The sequence below is a fragment of the Ranitomeya variabilis genome, chromosome 6 (genome assembly GCF_051348905.1).
Source record: "Ranitomeya variabilis isolate aRanVar5 chromosome 6, aRanVar5.hap1, whole genome shotgun sequence".
NCBI lineage: Eukaryota > Metazoa > Chordata > Amphibia > Anura > Dendrobatidae > Ranitomeya > Ranitomeya variabilis.
This window is the reverse complement of record NC_135237.1, coordinates 250,904,166-250,914,183: the sequence shown is the minus strand read 5'-3', so window position 1 is coordinate 250,914,183 and position 10,018 is coordinate 250,904,166.

The following is a 10,018-nucleotide window of genomic DNA, read 5'->3' as shown; positions in this document are numbered from 1 at the left end:
TTTTAAAGTAATTTCTGGATGGTGTTTTGATAGGGTTTTCAGCTGACCATGAAAGTGTCCTTTCTGTCTTCTGCTATGTAGTAAGTGGACCTCAAATTTGCTAAACCTATTTTCATACTACGTTTGTTATTTCATCTTAATTCACCGCCAATACATGTGGGGGGCCTCTGTCTCCTTTCGGGGTATTTCTCTAGAGGTGAGCTAGGACTGATATTTTCCTCTGCTAGCATTATTTAGTCCTCCGGCTGGTGCTGGGCATCTAGAATCAACGTAGGCATGCTACCCGGCCACTGCTAGTTGTGCGTTAGGTTTAGTTCATGATCAGCTCAGTTCCCATCTTCCAAGAGCTAGTTCCTATATATGCTTATGCTATGATCTCTTGCCATTGAGATCATGACACATATTTATCTATTTTAGCCTGTATGTCCCCGGCGTGATTAGCCGAGTGCATACCCTCCAAGTTATATAGCTTCTGATAGTATTCTCGTATTGTTTCTAGAATCTCCCCTGGGTCGTGAGTCTCCGTTCCCGTACGTTTCTGAATTTTTGGAATGTAAGTCGTCTGAGTCCTAGGATGTAATAATCGAGCTAGGGGGCGGTCGCATTTATTGGCCTTATGATAAAGGAGACTTTTAAAATTATTTCTGAATTTCAGCGATTGCTCATTTAATAAATTTCTAAGGGTCTCCCTATGTTTAATTAATTCCCCTAGTATTACCGGTGACATAGTATTTTTATGTTTTTGCTCCAATACATATATAGTATCCATTAATTCTTTTGTTTTTTCCAATCTCTGTTTTTTAAGACGGGATCCGTGTTTTACCAGGATTCCACGAAGCACGCATTTTAGGGTCTCCCATTTCACCGGGGTCGAGGTGTCATCGTTTGCGTGATCTGACCAAAACTGTTCTATTGTCTTTTTTATGTCTGTCGTGCAATTCAAGTCTTTCAACAAATTGTCATTCAATCTCCAAGTCCAGGGACGGTCCACTACATCTGGTGGGGAAATGTCTAAGAACACCGGGGCATGATCCGACCATAAGAAGCTACCAATGGACAGTCGGGGGCACCAAGATAGGGCATGATGGCTGACAAGAAAAAAGTCAATTCGGCTATAGGAATCATGAGAACTGGAATAGTACGTATAATCTCTACCTCCAGGATTATGTGCTCTCCAAATGTCCACCAGCTGCATCCCATGGATAGATTTTTTCAAAAGGGACAATTGCCTAGTGATTCCTCTCACATTTCGTGTTGAGGTATCCATTCGTGGGTCAAGGGTGAGATTGAAGTCCCCCCCTATCACCATCACCCCCTCAGCAAATTCCGCTACTCTCCTTAGGAAACCCCGGCCAGCCCTGGCCTGATTTTTGTTTGGGGCATACCACCCCGCAATAGTGTAGAGGGTTGTATGAATCCTAACTTTTAATAGTAGGTACCTGCCTTCTGGATCCGCATATGTGTCCTCAACTGTGTGCTGGAGGGACTTGTGGATCGCAATAGACACCCCCCTCGAACGACTTTCGGGGCAAGCGCTATGGAACCAAGTCGTGAAGTATCGGTCCTTGATAGTAGGGATATTGTTTTTTTTAAAATGAGTCTCCTGAAGTATAAGTATTTGTACCTTAAGCTTATGCATTCCATATAGGATTTGTGACCTTTTCTGGGGCGTGTTAAATCCCCTGGTATTCAGGGATCCCATAGTGATCTTTGGGTGCATTGTTGTCTGAGTCGTGCCTTCTCTCGCCCTACTGAGAGGGCCGCGGAGGCTAAAGTAGATCTAATTTATCAAAGAAATAGAGATAGTGAATAGAAAAGGTAGATAATTAGACACGTATTCAGTTTATTGCGAAATCAGGGTCAATATCTATCGAAACGTAGTACGTCTTTGAAGCCTGAAGTGGTGTGCTCTACCTAAGATGCCTTCTTATACCCTAAAATATGTGGTGGAGAAATGTGTTAACCGCCAATGCCGTTCAACGGGTTATGGCTTCTCCGTAGGGTCGTAAGCTATGTGCGATATGGAGTGAGACTCCCTCCTCCGACACAACCATCAGTAACCTCTCCTCAACTGAGGAGAATAAATGTTAACTTTAAATTGACTTAACCGGAACCTGTCATATAGCGAGGTAGGGCCAGAGTATGGTTTACATAAAGAATCTTTTTGTGACGCAATAACACGAGTACCTCGTGCAATTTAGGAATCTAAATTTGTTTACAAAACATTTTACCATTGATTCTGTTTTGAAATTTGTAATGACAGTTTTGTACAACCTTTCAAATATGGACATGAATGTAAAAGTACATTCTTTCCGGCCAATCCTTAATTTTAGAAGAATATCAATATCTGGATAATTTTCTTTTAATCCACAGAATATCAAAATTTTTAATCTTCCTATATCTGTTATTCCTTCATGGAACTCATCAATCTGCATTTTTAATGAGAACTGCCTGGAAAAAGTTGCAGGAAGCCACATTTTAAATAACTGATTTTTCTCCTCATTAGTCAAATCAAACTTATCAGCAAAACTCTCAAATATCTCTGAATTTCTGCACACATGGATTTTGTGATCATATGCAGAAATGATTTTGCATATTTTTAACAAGTTTTTCTTAACTTTAGTTTGGAGGAGTTGGGCTTCCGAATCGTCTTCTATTTTTAGTGGTCTTTGTACATCTGTTCCTTGTACATTATCTTCGTCAGTTTTCATGTCTCCTACGTTTCCTCCATCTTGTTTTAAATCAATGGACACAAGGTCACCTTGAGTGGCCATTACAGACACGTGCCTCACATCTTGTTCACTCTCCATATTACAGTCAATCTTGGGAACATCTAATTTCCTTAGATACTCTTTCTACAGTCTTTTTTGGATTTCTCTGAAACAAACTTATGAAATTATTAGAATATTAAGATATATTTAAATATTATCTACTAAACGTATATTTCTTTAGTAATTAGGGTATTATTTCTTGATTTAGCTAATAGTGAATAAGTGCAATCCCATATCAATATAGTTTATCAAGAAAATCTACATTTAAAACATGTTTTCAAAATTATAATTTTATGGTATTCAATGTTTTTTTAATGGTTACATAGATGGGTACATATCTTCAAATAAATATATGGCACAAGCTGATATGACAGTTATAAAATAATTATTTTTAATTTTAGTTTTTACAAATGATTTTTTTCATAAAATAATATTTTTTGGTAATAAGGGGGAAATGTATTTTGATCCTGATTACATCATCACATTTCATCAATACCTCTTCACACATTTTAATAAAGAAATATTAATAAGGTACTATTGGGTATAATAACATTAAGTAGTATACAAGTCATTTTTTTTACTCTAATGAAGGGTATTATATGCAAAGTTGCATAATTTCAATATTTTGGTAATACAAGGTTATGACAAACACAAAAACATCTAGACAATGGAAATGTTAAGGGAATGTGTTACTGAGACATAATCTCTGCATTTATCATCAACATATAAAGACCTTATTTTTATTTTTATTCTCATTTTTATTTTAAATTTTTAATTTTTTCTTATTTCACTTTTGTCTTAATTTTTATTTTTATCTCCAGAAGAAAAAAATCAATATTTAATAAAGTAATGTCTAGTACAAGAATATTGCTTCATTAATTATAGTGATCATATGGTTTCATTATAAGAGAAATGTATCAATTCTGAGTTAAATACAACAATTCTTTCACTCATTCATTCACTCATATATTCTTATTTTGGTTCATGGCTGTACATTCTTACATATTATTGGTCTAATAAATATAATTTATTAATAAAGTTTTAGTAATAAAGATGGAAACATTTGTTACATAAAATATACACTGACATCTATGGGTTCAAAAAGAAATTACACCTATGACATAAAAATGTTCTATCACATGAAGAATATGGTTAATAATGTATTATCATTTATTATTTTATTTTTCCAAATATGAATTCCATATTAATATTCTGATAATAATTCTATGGATATTACTGATTGCTATGGTACGCTGTGATATTACAGGTTAGGAAAATTACCAGATTTGGTATAGAATAGGGAATGAGGGAATGAAGACTTCAATCAAGATACTGGAGTTACGTTAATAAAGACTTTTCATATTTCTCAATTCAATTGATTCTTAAAAGTTGCAAGAAGAAAAAGCCGTTATCCAGAAGTTCCACAAGGTAACAATGCTATATGATTTCTGAGACTGTGTCAATTACAATTTATGTCACCACTAACAATCACGACTATGTCACCACTAACAATCACATCTAAACTGACAACCACAATTGCAGAGGACGATGATCCTATGATGCTAAGATGAACTGTGCTATTACGTTTTATCATGTTCCAGTAGTTTTCTATCACCTATAAGAATTCCATGAAAGCTGTTGAACAATAAGGCAATTGTCAGGACACTACAATCTTGACATGTGTCCTGTGCACTAAGGATTCCAGGTCTTTAAAGGTGACACTGCACAGATATTAAAGCTATATTTCATCTATGAACGTTGTTTTCCTATCAACATTTGAATTTATGGACTTTGGTTGACACATCACACACAGTCTCTACAATATCTACATGCTATCATCTATTTCAAAAGAATTATAATAAAGATTGTTTTAAAAGAACCAAGAAGACATCAGATGACATCAGACCGGAGATGCTTCAATTATGTATAAGAAAGTATAATTATATATTTTATATGAATATTTGTCACTGCTTAAGATAACATGAATTTACATATCATTATGTTATTGAGTACGTATAACAATATTATTATTATTATTATTATTATTAACATTAAGTTATTTTGCCAAAGAAGAAGAAAAGAAAAAAGAAAATCTTATTATTATATTTACTTCGAGGGTTCCAATCAATGTCTGTCACCCTCAAAAGGGGGAATTGTTAAATATTAATTATTAATTGAATTATTCTTATTCTCAATTCTGTACTGAGCACACTGCCTCTCGCTGACATTACAAAAAGCTATTTCTGTATATGTAGCTCAGAGTATAAGTCAACACCATATAGAGAGAACACGTGGTCTATGGGACACATTTATAATCGCAGCTCTTAGGAGGAGGAGGAGGCTGTCATGTGGGGGTCACCTCCTGCCTGCTTCTCCATCATTCTCCACGGACTTCAGACAACTCACAGAAGGAATGAACAACTGGTAGCCATGATGACTTCTATTCCATGACAGAAAGACAGACGCTTTTTACCATCTCAAGAAAAATGATGAACAAATGGACAATCTGTTCGTAACTATTTCACCTATTTTATGTTTTGCTGCAATGTGGTTTTTCTGTGGACAATTCAATAAACCACTACATTTTTATGAAAATATCATGACATTTTTTCTTTAAGAGTAACGCACCAGGTAAAGAGTACTGATTAAATAAATGTGCAAAATAAGCATATTTAACACTCTCCCTAGAATGAAGGTATAAAATGACCTCCGTGCCATTAGTAAGTATGAAGTCCAGGAAGACTAATTAGAACAGCTGCAAGGCACTGTAATAGTTAATAAGAGGCATTATATGGTATTGAGTAATGTACAGTATATGTCTAATGTATATAATGTATATGTGTATAATGTACAGTGGGTACGGAAAGTATTCAGACCCCTTTAAATTTTTCACTCTGTTTCATTGCAGCAATTTGATAAATTAAAAAAAGTTAATTTTTTCTCATTAATGTACAGTCGGCACCCCATCTTGACTGAAAAAAACAGAAATGTAATTTTTGCAAATTTATTAAAAAAGAAAAACTGAAATATCACATGGTCATAAGTATTCAGACCCTTTGCTCAGTATTGAGAAGAAGAACCCTTTTGAGCTAGTACAGCCATGAGTCTTCGTGGGAATGATGCAACAAGTTTTTCACATCTGGATTTGGGGAACCTCTCCCATTCTTCCTTGCAGATCCTCTCCAGTTCCATCAGGTTGGATGGTAAACATTGGTGGACACCCATTTTCAGGTCTCTCCAGGGATGCTCAATTGGGTCTAGGTCAGGGCTCTGGCTGGGTCAGTCAAGAATGGTCACAGAGTTGTTCTGAAGCCACTCCTTTGTTATTTTAGCTGTGTGCTTATGGTCATTGTCTTGTTGGAAGGTGAACCTATGGTCAAGTCTGAGGTCCAGAGCACTCTGGAAGAGGTTTTCATCCAGGATATATCTGTACTTGGTACATTCATGTTTCCTTCAATGACAACTAGTCATCCTGTCCCTGCAGCTGAAAAACAACCCTATAGCATGATGCTGCCACCACCATGCTTCACTGTTGGGATTGTAATGGGCAGGTGAAAAGCAGTGTGTTTTTTTGCTACACATACCGCTTAGAATTATCACCAAAAAGGTCTATCTTTGTCTCATCAGACCAGAGAATCTTATTTCTCATGGTCTGGGATTCCTTCATGTGTTTTTTTAGCAAACGCTATGCGGGCTTTCATATGTCTTGCACTGAGGAAAGGCTTCCGTCGGTCCACTCTGCCATAAAGGCCTGACTGGTGGAGGGCTGCAGTGATAGTTGACTTTGTTGAACTTCCTCCCATCTCCCTACTGCATCTCTGTAGGTCAGCCACAGTGATCTTGTTCTAAAATGTATACACATTTTTCCGCAGTATGTTGTTTCCTTTGTCTATGTATAAAAGGCCCTTATACTGTTGTCCGTGGCCAGACCATCCTCCGCCCTCTCATGCTGTGTGCTTCAGCTAACCTGTCTTCTGTATTTGCTCTGTTGCGCTTCTCTAATAAACCTCAGCCCCTGCTTCAAAAAGGAATTGTCTACAGTGTCTTCTCTGACTTTCTAACATTACTAATGTAATACACTGTACAACTAGTGGTTAGCACTGCAGCCTTGCAGCGCTGGAGTCCTGGGTTCAAATCCCACCAAGGACAACATCTGCAAGGAGTTTGTATGTTCTCCCCGTGTTTGCGTGGAGAACGCAACTGCAAGGAGTTTGTATGTTCTCCCCGTGTTTGCGTGGGTTTTCTCCGGTTTCCTCCCACATTCCAAAGACATACTGATAGGGAATTTAGGTTGTGAGCCCCATCGGGGACAGCGATGATAATGCGTGCAAGCTGTAAAGCGCTGCGGAATATGTTAGCGATATATAAACATAAAGATTATTATTATTAACTAGTAGTTAGAAGACCTGGCAGGATCCCATTAAATGTTTAAATAACGTCACATTAGTGGAAAACAAAGCAAAGAGTGTTTTCTGTTTTATGTGGCAACACGGTAGCTCAGTGGTTAGCACTGCAGCCTTGCAGGGCTGGAGTCCTGGGTTGAAATCCCACCAAGTACAACATCTGCGAGGAGTTTGTATGTTCTCCCGGTGTTTGCGTGGGTTTCCTCCGGGTACTCTGGTTTGCTCCCACATTCCAAAGACATACTGATAGGGAATTTAGATTGTGAGCCCCATCATCGGGGACAGCGATGATAATGTGTGCAAAAACTGTAAAGCGCTGCGGAATATGTTGGCGCTATATAAATGAAGAGATTATTATTATTAACCCCTTCCCGACATGTGACGGTATAGTACGTCACATGTCGGGACCCCCGCTTTGATGTGCGCTCCGGCGGTGAGCGCACATCAAAGTCGCGACATGTCAGCTGTTTTTTACAGCTGACATGTGCGCGCAATAGCGGCGGGTGAAATCGCGATCACCCGCCGCTATTAACTAGTTAAATGCCGCTGTCAAACTCAGACAGCGGCATTTAACTACCGCATCCGGCCGTGCGGCCGGATATGAGCGCATCGCCGACCCCCGTCACATGATCGGAGGTCGGCGATGTGTCAGGAAGGTAACCATAGAGGTCCTTGAGACCTCTATGGTTACTGATTGCCGGTGGCTGTGAGCGCCACCCTGTGGTCGGCGCTCACAGCACACCTGCAAATCTGCTGTGTAGCAGCGATCTTATGATCACTGCTGCATAGCAGAGCCGATCGGGCTGTGCCTGCTTCTAGCCTCCCATGGAGGCTATAGAAGCATGGCAAAAGTAAAAAAAAAAAGTTTTTAAAAATGTGAAAAAAATAAAAAAAATATAAAAGTTTAAATCACCCCCCTTTCGCCCCAATCAAAATAAATCAATAAAAAAAAAAAACCAACCTACACATATTTGGTATCGCCGCGTTCAGAATCGCCCGATCTATCAATAAAAAAAAAGCATTAACCTGATCGCTATATGGCGTAATGAGAAAAAAATTCGAAACGCCAGATTTACGTTTTTTTGGTCGCCACGACATTGCATTAAAATGCAATAACGGGCGATCAAAAGAACGTATCTACACCAAAATGCTATCATTAAAAACGCCAGCTCGGCACGCAAAAAATAAGCCCTCACCTGACCCCAGATCACGAAAAATGGAGACGCTACGAGTATCGGAAAATGGCGCAATTTTGTTTTGTTTTGTTTTTTGCAAAGTTTGGAATTTTTTTTCACCACTTAGGTGAAAAATAACCTAGTCATGTTAGGTGTCTATAAACTCGTAGTGACCTGGAGAATCATAATGGCAGGTCAGTTTTAGCATTTAGTGAACCTAGCAAAATAGGCAAGCAAAAAACAAGTGTGGGATTGCACTTTTTTTGCAATTTCACTGCACTTGGAATTTTTTTCCCGTTTTCTAGTACACGACATGCTAAAACCAATGATGTCGTTCAAAAGTACAACTCGTCCCGCAAAAAATAAGCCCTCACATGGCCAAATTGACGGAAAAATAAAAAAGTTATGGCTCTGGGAAGGAGGGTAGCGAAAAACGAAAATGGAAAAACGGAAAAAGCTCCGGGGGTGAAGGGGTTAATACTTCAAGGTCATGTTTTTGGGAAAAAGTGATGCAGACCTGTTGCTTGAATAGCCAATGGACACGTGATTTGGCCCTAAGTATTGGAGTTCACTATGCTATCCAAATCTGATAGAATGTATGCTACATTCTTAGTAAAGAAACAGTTTTTTGAGGCATCCAAAAACTACGAGCGTTTCAACACGTAGTTGAAAAAAACTTTATTTTTTGGGGAGTTTCCTGTAGCGGTTTGGAGATCGTTTTGAAGAGCTTTAGGCTTGTTCACATATAGCATTTTTCATGTGTCATGAAAACACGTTTGTTATGCGTTCTTTTCCAAGCAAACAATTGTGTTTTACAGTAACAGTATTATTTTTTTTTTTTTAAAGCAGCATGTTGATTCTTTCAGCGTTTTTTACTGTATTTTTTCCCCATTGAAATGAAAATGGCTAGCACCCAAAAAATTCTAATAGAAGCATAAAAAGCGCTTAAAAAATACTTTAAAAAAGATGTGTGCGAACATATCCTTTTGTAATTTTTTTTCTAATAAAAGGTTTTACTGCAGCCTTCTCATTGAACAGTATCTAGTTTATAGATGTTTACATCAGGATGCACTTTTTTTTCCTCCTCATACGGGCAGCAAAAGCGAATTTCCCACAGAAATGAATAGGAAAAGCTGTCCAAACATTTTCAAAAAAATTGTTAAGAAGTAAACGTCTTGAAAAACTCCGTGAACAAAGTCTTGGGCATAATATCACAATAGCCAATAGTTTTGATTTCGCCAAGACAGTTCAGTGAATTGGAGCACTAAAGGATGGGGTTAGCAAAACCGAACCCAAAAGGGCAAATATTCTGGAAGTAGCAAGTGGTAATGATGGTTTGAATTAAGTAAAACATTTTTTTTTATTTGGAATATTTTCTTAAGTGACTTTTCTTTATCTTCTAATATTTGATGCCATTTTTTGCTACAAATCCCACAAACTGGGGCATGTGGGTTGATGCTTTTTTCTTTTAACTGTTTCACGCTTTTTTAGAGCACAAAATAGCATGATTCTTTAAATTGCTGCACTTTGTTCTTGAACAGCGCAAAAATAAAATTAGATAGATTTTCAACTCCAGTATGATGATAAGATATAATTGCAAAAAAAAAAAAATGGTATCTGTTGTTGGGGCAGAGTGAGGTCACCTCCATGCTCAATAGATTAGCTTATG